At 44.7% G+C, this 16212-nt stretch overlaps 1 protein-coding gene across 1 annotated transcript in view; it reads right to left on the bottom strand.

Annotated features, from left to right (window-relative positions):
* LOC144766682 (opsin-5-like) overlaps nucleotides 1-16212 on the bottom strand; it is a 602462-nt gene that overhangs the window by 416443 nt on the left and 169807 nt on the right. The gene's annotated exons all lie outside the window — the stretch shown is intronic.

The raw sequence follows: 16212 nt of genomic DNA, 5'->3' as shown, positions 1-16212 counted from the left end.
ATTCATCAAAGCAGGATTCAGTTCCCAGGGCCTTTAAAGAAGCAGTAATAGACCCCCTTATTAAAAAAACTGGGACAGACCCTTCCGTCCTGCTGAATTATTGCCCCATCTCCCTGCTCCCCTTCCTAGCTAAGGTGTTGGAAACCCATGTGGCAATCTGCCTCTGCTCTTTCATTGAGCCGCCTCTATTCCTTGACTCTCACCAAGCAGGCTTCCGCCCTTTCTACTCAACTGAGGCAGTCATTTTGACCGTTTTATAGGAATTGCGGAAAGGAGCAGATAAGGGTACTACCCAAGCCCTGGTGCTCCTCGATCTATCTGCGGCTTTTGACACAGTCAGCCACTAAATTTTGGTGGATCATGTCAGGAATGCGGGAATTCAGGGAACCGCCCCTGGATGGCTTAAGTCTTTCTTAGATGGTCGCTCCCAGGCAGTCCGCCTCTCCCACTTCAAAGTGCCTAAAACCAAATTGACCTGCTGCGTTCCACAGGGATCTTCGTTATTCTCGCACTTATTCAATCTGTAACTTCTCCCACTCATTCTCCCACTGTATGAGTGGGAGAAGATACAAATTGATATAGGAGAGAGGAGAAAGAAATGTGTGCATCTTCAATTATGTTGTGGACTTACAATTGATTTTGTACCATTGACAACACCCCAGACTCCATCTTGAATTTCCAGACAACTATGCTACACATACGTAACTGGATGAACTGTACTCATATAAAGTTGAATCCTCTCAGAACTGATCTTATTGGGCGTTCTCACAATCCCTAGAATTCGAATTTCTGGCCTGCTGAGTTGGAACACCTCCCGTACCACCCTCCTCAGCCAAGAGTCTTGGTGTTACAATCAATTGCTACCTCTCTGTGAAGTCCCAGATTGGTACGGTATTCTATGCCTGTTTCTTCCAGCTTCAGAAGATCAGGAAAATCAGTAGATTTCTCACCATGGAAGCCCTTATACAGGTTGTTTTTATCTCTGGCTATCTCCAATATCGATTATGCCAACTCAATCTATTTCGGTCTCCTGATGTACTTAACAAAAAGATTACACCTGGTGGAAAACCAGGCAGCTAGACTGATCTATCATTAGCCGAGATGGCAACATGCCACTCCTCTAATGAGGAAGCTACAGTGGCTCGCAGTAACACAATGCTGTGCGTTTAAAATGTGTTGTCTCATCTTCAAATCTCTTAATAGTACTTGCCCGGAATGTGTTACTAACCTTATCCAGAGGTATAGTCCCACCCGCAATTTGCGGTCAACCCATCTTAACCTCCTGGCTATCCCTACTTACAAACGGCTAGGTGGTTGTAGATTTGCGATCTTAGCGTCTAATTTTTGGAACTCGCTACCCTTTAACATCAGATTGTGTACAAGCAACCCTCTATTCAGGTCTTAAAAACCTGGTTGTTCTCCCAGTCGTTTTGAATGACCAATTAAGCAGCAGGCTATTCCTATATTCAGCGCCCAGAAACCGTCTGGTGTATGTGCACTTTATAAATATTTTTAACATAACATAAAATGGAAGTGATAGTGTGGTCCACATTCCGGAATTAATGATCCTCGTGAAATTTCACATGAGGAATAATCAAAGGGGAATTCCCCTGTAGGTCATTGTGAGTGCCCAACTCATGTTAAAATGGTCTATATAAGATGATTTGGGGCATTAGAGCACTAGTATTTGAGTGGTGAATTACTCACAAGCAAATGTGAAATACAACATCAGCATTCAACACTGGCTAAAATATTTTTGTAATGCATTTTATTTGCGAGATCTTGTTTTTCAGGGACACGAAGTGCAGATGGGTGGGAGTCGCCCCACTGCTATTTTACCAATGCAAAAAAAAATTATAATAATGTTAATATCATTTTATTTTTCTATGCGGGAATTGAAGCCAGTGCGGTGCGGGGCTGGGCTCTGTGACCAGAGTAGAGTGAGGAGTGGTTTGCACTCCTCTAAGTGTGCATGACAATTTGGCCGTCCATCTTGGCCTGGCCAAACCGTCATGCGTACTTAGCATGTTCTCCACGGGGCTGTGCAACACAGACCCGTGGAAAACATACTGAGGCTCCAGGGCACTGCCTGAGCTGCCAAACAGGTCGCTCAGACCAATCACAACGCTGCTCAAGAGTACCGGAGCCTGGGTACTTCCGGTGCTTTCCAGCAGATGAAGAGGACGGAGGAGAGTCTTGTGATGGCGTGGTGGCAAAGGTACGTTTCTTTTGAAACATTTTCTTGATCCATCCCCTCACCCCACCACCCCCATTCCGAGGCAGCCGCCACTGGGACCTCTTGTTTTTCCTGAGTTCTACAGTAGAAAATCTCAAGAGTTAAGACAGCACAGCTCATACAGACAGAACATTATATGCCTTTATGTGGTTCTGAGCTGTGCTGTCTGAAGTTCATGCATTATTGTAGAACAGTTCAGAGTTTTTTTTTAATGAACTTTATTTTTGATTTTACATGAAAAAGAAAAGAGAAATAAAAAAAGGGAAGAAAAAAAAATGAAAAAGAAAACAAACAATGGCATTACAATATGAGAACAACAAATGACATTAACGAGGAATCTACAAAACTTATCAATGAAATATGAGCACAAATTATGAGGACAAAAAAGAAAAATGATCTCAACGATACATCAACACCGTCTACATCAAATACATCATACATAATGAAAAATCAATCTAGTGACAAAACTGCAAACGCTGAGTACTACCAAAGGCAAAGACAAACAATTGAACAAATATGCAATCGTCTTTACCCTGTTGTTCCATTCCAGAGTCCTATGGGAACTACCCCACCCCAGTAGGGGCGATGCCGGACTGCGACTGAGACTCATGGGCTAGCCGTTGCCGGGAAATATAACCTCGATACGGGACCCAGATATTAGTTGGTCTGGAAGAGGTGGGGAGTAAGGTACTGAACTCTTCGCAATTCACATTGCAGAACGCTAAACTATTTAACCAGGAGCGAAGAGTAGGGGCACGTTTACTGCCCCACAGCAATGCTATTTCCCTTTTGGCTAATAGGAAGCCAAGCGCCGCCAGTTTATGAACTTTCCAAGGGAAGTTCTCAACATATCCCAACAGCGCAATCTCTTGGGTGGGAAGGAGCGGCATGGACAATATATCCCCCAAGGTGGAGTGAATTTCTAGCCAATACTGATGTATCTTGGGACAGGTCCATGCTAGATGTGCGAAATCAGCAAAGGGGGAAAGGCATTTCCGACAATGATGGGGCTGGGAACCGTCGATTCTGTGTGCGCGGGCAGGGGTGAAATACATTTGACGAAGGAATTTAAACTGAAGCAATTTATGGCGACTATTCAAAGAGACGTGTGTTGTGGTCCTACAGCAATATGCCCATTGATCATCAGAAATAGGCCCGCCCAGGTCCCCCTCCCATGCGGCCCTGAGTTTAGAGTCGTCAAATGGTTTAAGTGCCCCACACTGTTGATATAATTTGGAGATCAGGTGTGCATTGGTTGGGCTCTGTATCACTAAAGTGAGGGGAGGGGTCTCATCCGGGGCTAAAGGGAAGGAGGGGAAGCCCGCCCTTAACGCTGAACGAATCCGGGTGAGAATGAATGTGTCCATGAAGGAGCGGTCACTAAACCAGGCTTCCTCCGCCATGGAGAACGCATGCCCATCTGGGAATAAACCCCCGAGGGTGCCGACGTTGAATTTCACCAAGGTGTGCTTACCAGCATCTCCCCTGTAATAAGGATAAGGGAGGGATTGGGAAGGGGTAGCGCCGGAGAATAAAGTACATCAATCCTCAAGAGTCTGCGCAATCTAATCCAGGCCCAGCATGTGGTGGATACGGTCTGGATGTCACGGGGGTCCCGAGGGAAGCCAGTGGGCAGAATTGTAAGAATCCGTCTAGGGAGAACCAGATCTGCCTCTGGCCGTACATATGGTATGCGTGCGTCTAGGTGGAACCAAGCATATGCGTAGGCACATTGTGCAACTAAATAATATAAATGGAAGTCTGGTACACCCAACCCACCTCTGTCCGGCGGCATGGTCAAGACCTTCCAACTGACACAAGGTGTTTTATCCCCCCAGATCAATCTAAGCAGAAGAGAGCGAAGTTGATTGAAAAATGCTTTGGTTAAGGGAACAGGAATGTTATTAAAATAATACAAAAAGCGGGGTAATACTACCATTTTAATAATTGCAATTCTGCCTGCCATGGAAAGGGGTAAACCAATCCAGCGAATGGTCTGCGATTCCAATGTGTCAACTGCGGAGCCGTAGTTAAGACGGATCAACGTTGCAGTGTCTAAATAAATGTGAATCCCCAGATATTTAATGGAATCATCGCACCATTCTAGCGGAAACTCGAATAACCATGGTGTAGTGGAGGCAGTGAGCGGAAAAATGACTGATTTGTGCCAATTGATGTTGAGCCCTGAAAACTTGCAGAATCGTATGATTTCCCGTATTAATGAAGACAAATTGTAGTGGGGTTGTCGAACGTATAATACCATGTCGTCTGCGTACATGCACATCAACAAAGGGCCAGTGCGAAATTGCAACCCTCGCTGGAGGTGGTTCTCCTGGAACTGCCGGGCCAGGGGATCCATAACTAAAATAAATAATAGAGGGGAAAGGGGGCAACCCTGTCTGGTGCCTCGAGACAGAGGGAAAGGATCTGACAAAATACCGTTAAGACGCAACCGGGCAGTGGGTCTGGTATATAAAAGAGTAACAGTTGCAACAAAACATTCCGGCATACCCATTCGACGCATGACAGAAATGAAAAAAGGCCATTCAAGGGAGTCGAATGCCTTTTCTGCATCCAACAAAATTGCAGCGGCCGGCGTGGAGGGATCAACACGGTGTAATACGGTGAATAACGTACGAAGTTTGAGGGAAGTGGATCTGTGCGGAACGAAACCCGATTGCACCGGGGAAATGATGAATTCCAGAAGTAGGGATAGTCTGATTGCGATGACTTTGGCTAGAATCTTGTAGTCCAAATTTAACAATGACAGCGGTCTATATGAGCCGCATTGCATTGGGTCTTTTTCGGGTTTGGGCAGTAAAATGATCACAGCTTTCTGAAATGTCGGGGGAAGGATGCCCACCTCTAAGGCCTCCGCATAGACCTCAACCAAGCGTGGAACCAAAAGGTCTTTGAACGTTTTATAAAAGTCAGCCGAAAAGCCATCCAGTCCAGGGGCAGATGACGCGCGCAGGGCATCGATCGCTTCAATGATACTATCAGCGGTGATAGGGGTTAGAAGGAATTCCTGCATGTACCGTTCCAGATACACCACAGCAACCGCCGATAGATACTCTTCGTGATCGTTCAGTATCCCGGACAAGTGTGAAGCGTAGAGGGTCTTATAATATGTAAGAAATAGTTCACAGTCCGCTGGGGTAGAATGGACTGGGGAGCCATCCTGATCCGACATAGAGATCAGGATGGGGGCGCAGCGTGCTGGCCCATAGGCGATCCGGGCGTTCACCCTCCTTCTATGGCCTGCCTTACTTCCTAATTGAAGACGGAGTCCAGCAATGACCGGCCGGGGAAACGCCACTTCCTCTCATAACCCCCCTCACGCGGAATAAATAGCTGGAGAAGAACCGGGCAGTGATCGGAAAGAGTGCGAGGGAGAGTGTGGACAGACCCCAACCAGCCAGCAACTCCGGGGGAGACCAGCCAGTAATCGATTCTGGTCCAGGTGTTGTGAAACCCAGAATAATGGGTGAAAACAGGGTGATGTGCGTGTGGGTGTGCCTCTATGTCTACTAGGGAATATTGTGTGCAAATCTCACGAGGGGCCAGGCGGGAATGGGGCTTAGAGTCAGGAGTGGAAGCTGTACTATCCCTAGAGTGGTCCAGGAGTAGGTTAAAGTCCCCACCAACGATCAAGAGCCCTGTGTCGGTAGCGAGGAGGCGGGTCAACAGGGACTGATAGAACGAGGGAGAGTCAGTGTTCGGGCCATACACGCAAACAAGTGACACCCTATGACCCATTAAATGTCCAGTGACAATCAAGAGCCGGCCTTCGGGGTCACATTGTGTAGTACAGTGTGCAAACTGAATCCGCTTATGTACAAAAACAGCGACACCTCTTGAATATGAGCTATAAGCAGAGAAGTACCTGTGTGGACCCCATCCCGATGCCATAGAGTTAGCGCTTGTATCTGCCAAGTGGGTTTCTTGCATAAAAAGGATATCCGTCTTCTGTCTTGCCACACAGTTCAAGACTTGCCTACGTTTCCTATTATCATTCAGTCCACGCACATTCCACGTTAATAACGAAAGCCCGGAAGGACCGCGCACATTTCCTAACAGCACCATATATGCAATATCGAACAATGGAAGTCAATGTATAAACGCATCACAACACATAAAGACATCCTTATCATCTGTGAACTAAAATATCCATCAAAAATAAAAACAAAAATCACCCACCCTCTCCCTACCCAGAAAGAGGAACACCCAAACATCATTCCCCAGAAAACAAACCATGGATGTATTCACCATGGAGCTTGGCAACACCACACCAGTCGGGCAACCCAGCAATCAAACAACAGAAACAGTTGAATGGTAAATACGCATGCGAACGAGCCAAGGTCCACAAAACATAATAGAGCCAATGAACAGAACACGACTGTACTCAGCCATTCCCCATCTGGTCAAAGAGGTCCACGCTGGATTGGGAGGTCTGCAGTGGAGGGGAATGGGACCGTGAGCCGCCAGACGCTCCACCTTTGTTATTCTTGAAGTCTCGAAAAAATTCCTGTGCAGCGTGCGGAGTGTCAAAGATCCTTGGCCTGCCATCAATGTCCATCTTGAGTCGAGCAGGATAAAGCATGCCATATCGGAGCCCCAGATTCCTAAGCATGGCCTTGACGCTCTGATACTTTCGCCTGGCCTCCTGCACCATGACCGTAAAATCCGGAAAAAAGGAAAGACTACAACCCTGGAACCACAAAGCCTTTGGTAAAGGATTCTCTTCCAAACAGGTCCGACAAAAGCTGCTCCACGAATGTGTCCAGTCGACCAGTGGCCGTCGTCTACGGAACGCCGAGAATACGTATGTTGTTGCGGCGTCCCCGGGCCTCCAAGTCCTCGCTCCTTAAGGCCACTTCCTTAAGGATCTTCTCGACTCACTCCAGCCGTTTCAGGGAGGAGGAGGCACCATCTTCAAGATCCGAAACTCTGGATTCCACCACGTCTAGCCTGCGATTGTGGCCCTGGACCTTCACATTCATGTCAGCCAGTTTCTTATCCAGGTCATCGAAACGGGCGTCCAGGGCCTTGAAGCCAGCTCTCATCTCTGCTATCATGGCGGCAGCAAGGGGGGCTGAGTCGGACTCTTCCTGATAGGGAGTGGCCTCCGCAGCAGAGTCCGCCGTGGGGTCCGAAGTGGTAGCCGGTGGCTTGTCAAATTGGAGCTTGGGCTGCCTCGGTCCTTCTTGACCATTGTGGCGAGCGAGTTGCAGCTCAGAGAGAATGACACAAATCAGGTCCCACCAGGAGGACACGTGTGGAAGGCGCAGTGGACAGGAGCTGTGACGAAACCCTGATCTTTAGGGCAGGCGTTGAACGGCCCGCGTGGTCAAGATTGAAGGACTAACCCAGGCCTCAGAGCGAACAGCACACCAGTCATAGCAGGGACGCCGCCAGGATGAAGTGGTAGGCGGGACTAGAGCAGTGCCAGGCAGGACCGTCGTCTCAGTGTAAGAACCGTTGAACTGCCAGGGACAAGTTCTGTGGAATTCCGGATTTTGTTTGGAGCTTCTACCCAACCAATGTCCATTGAGGGTTGTGAAAACACCACAGGACATCGGCAGCAGACTGAGAAACTTTTGTTTGTGTTTGTTTGTGGAGCAAAGGGTACACATGCCTCAAAAGCAGTCCTCTGCGCAAAGCCCTCCCCTCCAAGGCTCCGCCTCCTTCTCTCACACAGTGAAAAATGTTTAGAAGTTGGCATGGCTGACAGCAGTTAAATTATTTCGCTATCTCTGGAATATAGATGACTTCCCAAATCAGTCTGCCTAATTAATAAAGCATGTAAACCTAGAGCGCCCCCCAGCGCAATGCGTTGTAATGGTATGCGTGGTAATGCCTGCGTTGTAATGGTAGTGCGTTGTAAAAATTTCATTGTAAACGTTACATACCCCTCCCCGCGCCTGCGTAGCCTCTGCTACCAATGCGGAGGTCTTTGGTGAATCAGGTTCTTAGTCTCCTGTTCCTCCTTCACCGTTAATCATGACATCCCTCAATATTTTTCCCACTTTGTATGTAGAGTATAAACCTTATATTATCGATATCTTTCCACTAGCAGCATTTGCTGTCATGGCATATGCAAGCCAGTGAGTCTTCTCAATCTTCAATGCATTTGCAGTAGCGATCCACTCCAGTAGCTATATGACCTCTTACATCAATGGATTGATCCCCTGTACCACTATGTCTTCTGTAACTGGATGTAAAGTACTTCACCCATGATTTAAAAACTTATGAGGTCCCCCCTCCCCGGAAAAAAGGTCAGGCTCCATAAAAAGAAATATAAATTAAAAAAATAAAGAGTTGAACTTGGGTCCTAGTTCTGCAACCTCGTGTCCTTTTCTTGTATTTGAATATACTTAACATGGCGCAAGCTCATTGTTTTATTTATCTAAAAATTCATATTAGGGGCATTTAAGCATTGGGACAAAAAAAGGGCATGGATTTAGAGGAAGGTAAGCCTAAAGGCCAGTGCGGTGAATATAGAGAGGTTCTGGTTCACACACAGTGACAGACTCCTACTTCGGTTGTATGTTCTTACAACGCATTCCGTTGCAACGCATGCCTTTACCACGCATGCGTTACAACGGAATGGAATTTCTACGCATTAGCTTTTCCTCGAATACTTGCGTGGTGACGTCATACGTCGTTAAGAGGAAGCGGAAGATTTTTTCTGTTTTCTCTTAAAAGACGCTGATTATCTACATATCCCAACGTGACTTCTGGTGAGGTTTTTTTTTGGGGGGAGACCCCCCTAAGCCCCCCTTTTTTTTACTTTTTACCTTTACCACTTATGCCTATACTACAAACCTCGTAGTAAAGGTATGCGTGGTAAAGGCTTTCATGGTAACCACGCATGCGTTGTACTGCATGCGTGGTTAAGGTATTCGTGGAAACGGCCGCGTTGTAGTGGCCGTTTCCCTCCTACTTCTTCAGGGTTAGGGAGGGCCAATGAATATTCAGGAGTCAGGAGAGTGTGAATGTCATAATTTCAGAAACAATGGAAATAAATATGGACCTAAACAGTATTAAAGACATATACATGCAACCTCTATTCAGTAGTATCAAAAGTGATTTTTTATTTATTGTTATTTTTTATAAATAGATTAGGCTAAATGCACAAACAAATTAAAAACATATTGTCCTCTGTATGTATGTTTACACTGGGTATATACAGTCAAAATACAAAATTTCTTACATTGATTAAATGACATAGATAATGCACACAGTGTCAATCATTGATATATAGGAAATTGTTGGCAAGATACAGAGAATATCAACAAAATACATACAAAATAGTCATATTGATATATATTCAAAGGACGGTCATTTCTGGCATGGCTGTGGTAAATCTGTGCCCAGGAGCCTGCCTGGATCATGAATATTCATGATGTGGCAAGCTGCCTTGCATTACACAGGGTGACCAGCTTTCTCACACATTTTAACCTGTCACTATCCTTTTACAAGTAAATGTACACGTGAGAGGCTCTTTCCTTCCAGTGCTCTGTTTTGGTACTGCTCTACCCATCAAAGCGAGACACAGGCTGCAAAAATATATTTTTAAAAGTCCTTTCAAAGCTCATTCCTTTTCAAATGAAAAATGACCTCAAGGAGTCCTCCTAATATGATGGATCGGGTGAACCTCCCTCGCTGCGTTCACCGTTGCTGTGCTCTTCACAAATTAATGTCTGTCCTTGCAAAAGGGACCCACAAAAATTGGAGCTAAGCCAAGGCACTGACGTGAGATGATTCCTTTTCCTGCGGATTCGGTGCAACATCCAGGGACTCTCACGCGGTCAGTTTTGTCAGTGGAGGGAGGCCCTGCGGGGATCCAGCATCCGGAAGAAATTGACTTGATGGAGTGAGTATTATCACAAAGCACCCAAAGGCTGGAAGATGAATAGGGCTTCAGATGCAAAAATAGCACGTCAGCTGAGAAAAGAATGGAAGTTCACTTAGATGATCAATATTGAAGTCACACCTATATAGCGCACAATGCACATATCTGACTCAGTGGCGGCTCCTCGAGGGAGTGCTGCGAGGCGGTGAGACGGGGAGGGGGTAATAAACTCCAGCATACGGCCGAACAGAGGGGCATATTATCAAGGCCTGGCGATACATTATCGCCGTTTTTATCGGCAGGAAACTGCTGATAAAGCGCCGATAATGGGCTTGATAATATGCTCTATGAATTCCTATCGAAGCCCATGTTAGATGTGAAGACATCTAACATGGGCTTCGATAGGAATTCAAAGAGCATATTATCAAGCCCATTATCGCCGCTTTATCGGCAGTTTCCTGCCGATAAAAGCGGCGATAATGTATCGCCAGGCCTTGATAATATGCCCCAGAGTTAGGTAAAAATATAAATAAATAAAACAAATGACATTGCGCGCTCTGCATGGCCAATCGGCGATGGGGCGCGCGCAATGTAATTTGTTTTTATTTATTTACTTACCTCCTTTCGGCCGTATGCCGTAGTTTACTACACTCCAACCTTGCCCTCCCCCGCCCGCCCCGCCCCACCTCCCCGCAGCACTCCCGCGAGGAGCCTCCACTGTATCTGATTACCTTAGCATTTCTCAGAGTTTGTTGCTGCAATGCTACAGATCGCCCCACACCCCCCTTGACAGGATGAGCTCGCTGATGAAATTTAACATGTTCTTCTAATTTACTGCATAATTCATTAAGTGGAAAATTCCTTAAAATTGTATACAGTTTTACACAAACGAGAATGGAATGTGCATGTTTGTGTATAGCGTGTGTGTTGTGTGTGTGACACATGCAGTTTGCGTGTGTGTACGGGTATATGTGTATGCTAACGCTAATACTAGACCCATGGTATATTGAAGGGGAAATAGTTCTCGGCAGTGCGATAACTTCCCCTGGGTGTTGAACTACATAGAGTGTATTTTTAATCGACAGACCAGGTGCAAACCCTATCAGAGTCATTTCAAGGGTGCCTTGGACCCCAATGCAAGCAAGGAAAGTAGATCTCTGAGTGGGTAGTAAAACACAGCCATGATTGGGGTGCAGTGGACCCCTCAATAACCGATGCGTAGCACCAACTGCACTATTGTCTACACATGTGCACTGTGTGAGTGTGTGCCGGTCAACCAAAGCTGTCTCAGCACTGCCAGAGTGTGTTTTAATTTCATTTACCACACTTGGAGGGGGTGGTGGACAGTGCTTAATTTAAACCTCATTTTTGGGGACCAGCACTTATTTTTCTTCATTGGACTTTGAGCTACGGCAGTAGAGAGAAAAACAGCCATGAGCGATAGAAGAAGGTAGAGAAAGAGAAAGACATGACAAAGGAAGAAAGCAGGGATGAAAAAATCTTGCAAGGGTGAAATAAAGGGGCTGGCAGTGTGGTGGTGGATTTAAGAGGCATGGGGTAGAATAAGACCATGCAGTCTAGGTATTCACCACTCTGACCTTTTTGAGCACTGGCCGCAAAAATCTGAGCAAAACTGTGTGCCCAACACTTATTCTTTAACAAATTAAGCAATAGTGGTGGAAGACTTATCTGATGTTGGCAAGAAAACGAGGAAAGTCCAGTCAGGAATTGAAGACCCGTAGAGCGCTATCTGCCTCTGCATGCATGTATATCCATTTGGAGTTAGCGACACTGGAAGGAGTATGAAAGGAACCAGTTGTGTGAGGGATAGTGACTTTCTATATATCAATTGTTTGTCCTAATGGTAGTTCAGTCAGTTTATAGAAGGGGTGAATTAATCTTGCCAGAAGCCCATCGTGATGCAGTTAGCTTGGATTTGGCTGCGCTTAAAACTGGAGTGGACCTTATATGTTGTCTGTACACAGAAGACAATGTTATATAGGGCAACAATCTACAGGGCTTTCACACTGCAGATCTGCAAAACACACAACACACACTCCACACACAAAACGTTCTCCTTCAAGTAAACAGCAACCACACATGCAACACAACATAACCCTCCTTCCCCCACATACGCTGAAGTGAGTGTGATGGGTCTTCGCAGCACTGTAAGATGAAATAGTGGAAAAATAGGACATGTGACACTCACTTTAATACCTTAATAATATTATTAATAATACTAGTGCTCTTACTACTACTAATAATAATATTAACATTAATCTTAATACTAGTACTACTATTACTAATGATAATAATATTAGTAATAATACTAGTAGTACTCTTACTACTAATAACAATAATATCAATACTAATAACAATACTAGTGCTCTTACTACTACTAATAATATTAATAATAATACAAGTAGTACTCTTACTACTATCAATAACAATAATAATATTAATAATAAGCATAATAATAATGTTAATACTATTACTACTACTAATAATCATCATATTAATGCTAGTACTCTTACTACTACTACTAATAATAATACTATTAATAATAATACTAGTAGTACGCGTACTACTATTAATAACAATAATAATATTGATACTACTACTACTAATAATAATAATACTACTAATACTATTACTACTGCTACTAATCATATTAATACTAGTGCTCTTACTACTACTAATAATAATAATATTAATAATAATAGTAGTAATCTCACTACTACTAATAACAATAATAATATTAATAATAATACTAGTAGTATTCTTACTACTACTAATAACAATACAGCACACTCCAGCTGGTTTCTAGGCCATGATAAACAACAGGTGTTAATTATTACCCAAATGAACATTACTAATGCAAATAAATATCTGCCCGAAAGTTCAGACACATAAGTGTGCACTATTCTATTGTAAGGAAATCAAGGATTCACACTGAAAAAAGTCTGGTTTTTTTAGAACTGAACTGCATACTTCTAACCCACTACAGTTAGAAGTCGTTTTGAGATCTGCAGCCACGCTATAGCTCTTGGCCGGCCTCAAGTGTGTAGGTACAGGGAGGTGGGGGGGGCAATAATAAAATGAATGGCTGGAATCTTCGCATCAAAGCATGGCCATTCTGAGTCTCTTCCCTGAAATGTGGCATAGCTGTTTGGACCCGAATTTACTAAGCTCTATAACAGTAATTTTTTTACCATTTCGGCAAAAGGAACTTTGACATTTTCCGCTTGCTCTGAGCAGATGGAAAATGTCAGAAGGAGCGCTGGAGGGGTTTTGGAAGTTGTGGTGGGGGAGATCAGGTGTCCTGGACAAGCCTGTGCCTGCGTGGGGGTGGTTCGGGAAAGGGAGTACTGTCTGTTCCCTTCCTTGACTGCTGTAAAGAGTGGTGTGGCCTGGAATTATCGAGTCTTGAGTTTTTAGACTCAATAGGGTATATTCTCAAAAACGTGTGATAACCATCGCCAAATGAACATAACGCAACTCTTCACATTGCATTCTATCGTGACAAAATAACACTGTGTTAACGTTGTATTCCGAACCCGGATGCACCATGCGATAGTAGCAGGATATCCCGCCAAATGACCACCTAAAAATTAACACGACCCCGAAAAAATGCAAAACGCAAAAAAAGATGCAATGCCCCAAATCGCGATACAAAAATCAGCGACAACCAGCGACAGGCCTGCAATTCCGACGCATCATGCAAAAAATGCACTATAAAAGCAACAGAAAATAACACACCAAAACCAAAGCAAACTGCGTAGCACCATGGATGCACCCGGACTGAGTGCAGAGGACAACCCGAACCCCACAAGCCCCATGGACCGGATCATCGTCATGGAGGTGATATAACACTACCAACAACTGTTCGTCACCTCCACTGCGTCATTGGCAACACAAACGGAAATATGGCAGTCCATCGTCAACAACGTGAATGCAGTCAGAGTGTCAAGCAGGTCAATGGAGGAGATCAAGAGGCGCTGGCATGATGTGCAAAGCCAGACCAAACAGAAACCTGCCACCAACAGGAAGGCAGCAAAGGCGACTCGAGGTGGTAGCCCTGCGCCACAGGAGGAGCTGGATGAACTGGAGGATATGGTGACCACAGTCATCAGTGTGGAGACGGTGCAAGGAGTTTGGAGTCTGGACATAGCTCTATATGACCTGACCCAACAGCAACAGAGTGAGTAACCACCAGAGACTGGGTGGACGGAGGGAGGGAGCTGGGCACAATGGCACACATGCACAATCATTTGTAGCACGCTGCACACGCACAATGATAGTGGAACATGTCCCTGATACCCATGGCACACTGCAGCACACATAGAAACACCAAGTAGGCCCCCGTCCACAATGTGCACGAATGGGCCCCCATCCATAGCACCAGTGCCACAACCTACCCATGCACATGAGCAGAATCCAGAAAAGCAGCGGCTCTGTGAGCCACACTGACAATGCAAGTGACACTGCATGACTGATACCATGGCTGCTGTCAAAATACATGACATGGTGCATGACACAACACCGAGGTTGCCCAGTGTGGATCACAACCTCAAAATAGCAGGTCACACTCTGACACATCCACGTGCACCTACAACCCATTACGTCAATAACACATCTGCAGACAAACAATGCACACGAACACAAAATCTGTCCAAGAACACAAATGACCCAAGTCACAAACATCCCAGCACCCGAAAAGCACACAAGTCAAAGGCACACCGCTCAAAGGGATAAGGGGCCGCTAAATCAGAGCTGCAGGGGCGACTCAATAACCGACAATGTCCATTTCAAGACCGAAGTCTCCAACTTCATCACTCAATCACATCCATTGCACTCAGAATAGGAGAATATATCTGTATACCCAAGACTACTATTATTTACACTACTAATACCAGAGAATTAAAATTATTTTATTTGTCATGAGACACAATCAATTAAAACAGTACTGAACAATTAATAGCACTGCATCATGAAGTATGAAAAACAGAGCAAATTCCATGAATTCATTAAAAAAACACAATAAAAAGCATTAAGCGAAATAAATTTAAAATGTATTCGAGAGTACAAATAGTAGATCAAAAACTTTGTCTTAAACTGATCACATCTGTGATAATTGTTCCTCAATGACTGAGACTGGGTGCCCTGCACTCTCTAAGCACTTGAAAGTCTCAGAGATAATACGGATGGTGTTCCTAAAAACTCAGGCGTTGACGCGTTTCGATGGGAATATTATAATGCCATCTTTATCAAGACCAGCGTTTTATGACTCTCTCAAGCTGATAAAAACAGGAACAGTTAGCAGCCAATGTCATCATCAGTAATTTAAACAGTAATAATGTGCAAAAACCTGTGATAAAGTGCAACAGCAAAATGTGCAAATATCACAAAGTGCAATGGCCACAAAAAGTGCTTCTAAAATACAATCGTCAAGAGAAAGTGCAAGTGCTCATAATCACAATCACAATCACAAAGACCGCTACATATTCATCATCAATATCAATATCAAGTGTTAATCACCTCCCTCTCGGCTCTTCTAAATTTCCAAAATACTTCCAAAATACTTCCAATTCTTTTAGAATTTCCCAATGGCTCCCACCCGACTTGCATATGCTTTTTCGAAATTACGAGTCCTTTTCATTTTATTGAAGCACTTCAATTGGGAAGGAACTTCACTAGATTTCCAATTCTGGAGGATTAATGAGTGAGCTACCATACAAGAGATAAACAAAAACGCTTCTTCGGCCTTGGTTAACTTCGTTCTATCTTTACATATACCGAATAGGGCTGACTCAGGCTCAGGCTGAATCCGATTGCCAGCTCTATATCCTTGAAAATTGCCTCCCAAAAGGGCTCTAGTCGTGGACAAGTAAAAAAAAGTGTGGTGCCACCCGCCCTGGCAATCGGCTTGGCATCTAAAACACTTATTTTCATCCTCCGGATATCTTTTCCACGGAGCCTCCGGAGGCAGATAGGCAAGCCAGCGTGATTAAAATGCCATTCTTTTCAAATTGGCCGCACGCAGGGATTTGTTTCCTAATTGGCATATGGTCTGCCAGTCGCTACATGAAAAGACACACTGTGTTGAGTGATCTATTTT

The sequence above is a fragment of the Lissotriton helveticus genome, chromosome 7 (genome assembly GCF_964261635.1).
Source record: "Lissotriton helveticus chromosome 7, aLisHel1.1, whole genome shotgun sequence".
NCBI classification, from domain to species: Eukaryota; Metazoa; Chordata; class Amphibia; order Caudata; family Salamandridae; genus Lissotriton; species Lissotriton helveticus.
The sequence above is the reverse complement of the archived record's forward strand: the minus strand, read 5'-3'. Positions and strand labels throughout refer to the sequence as shown.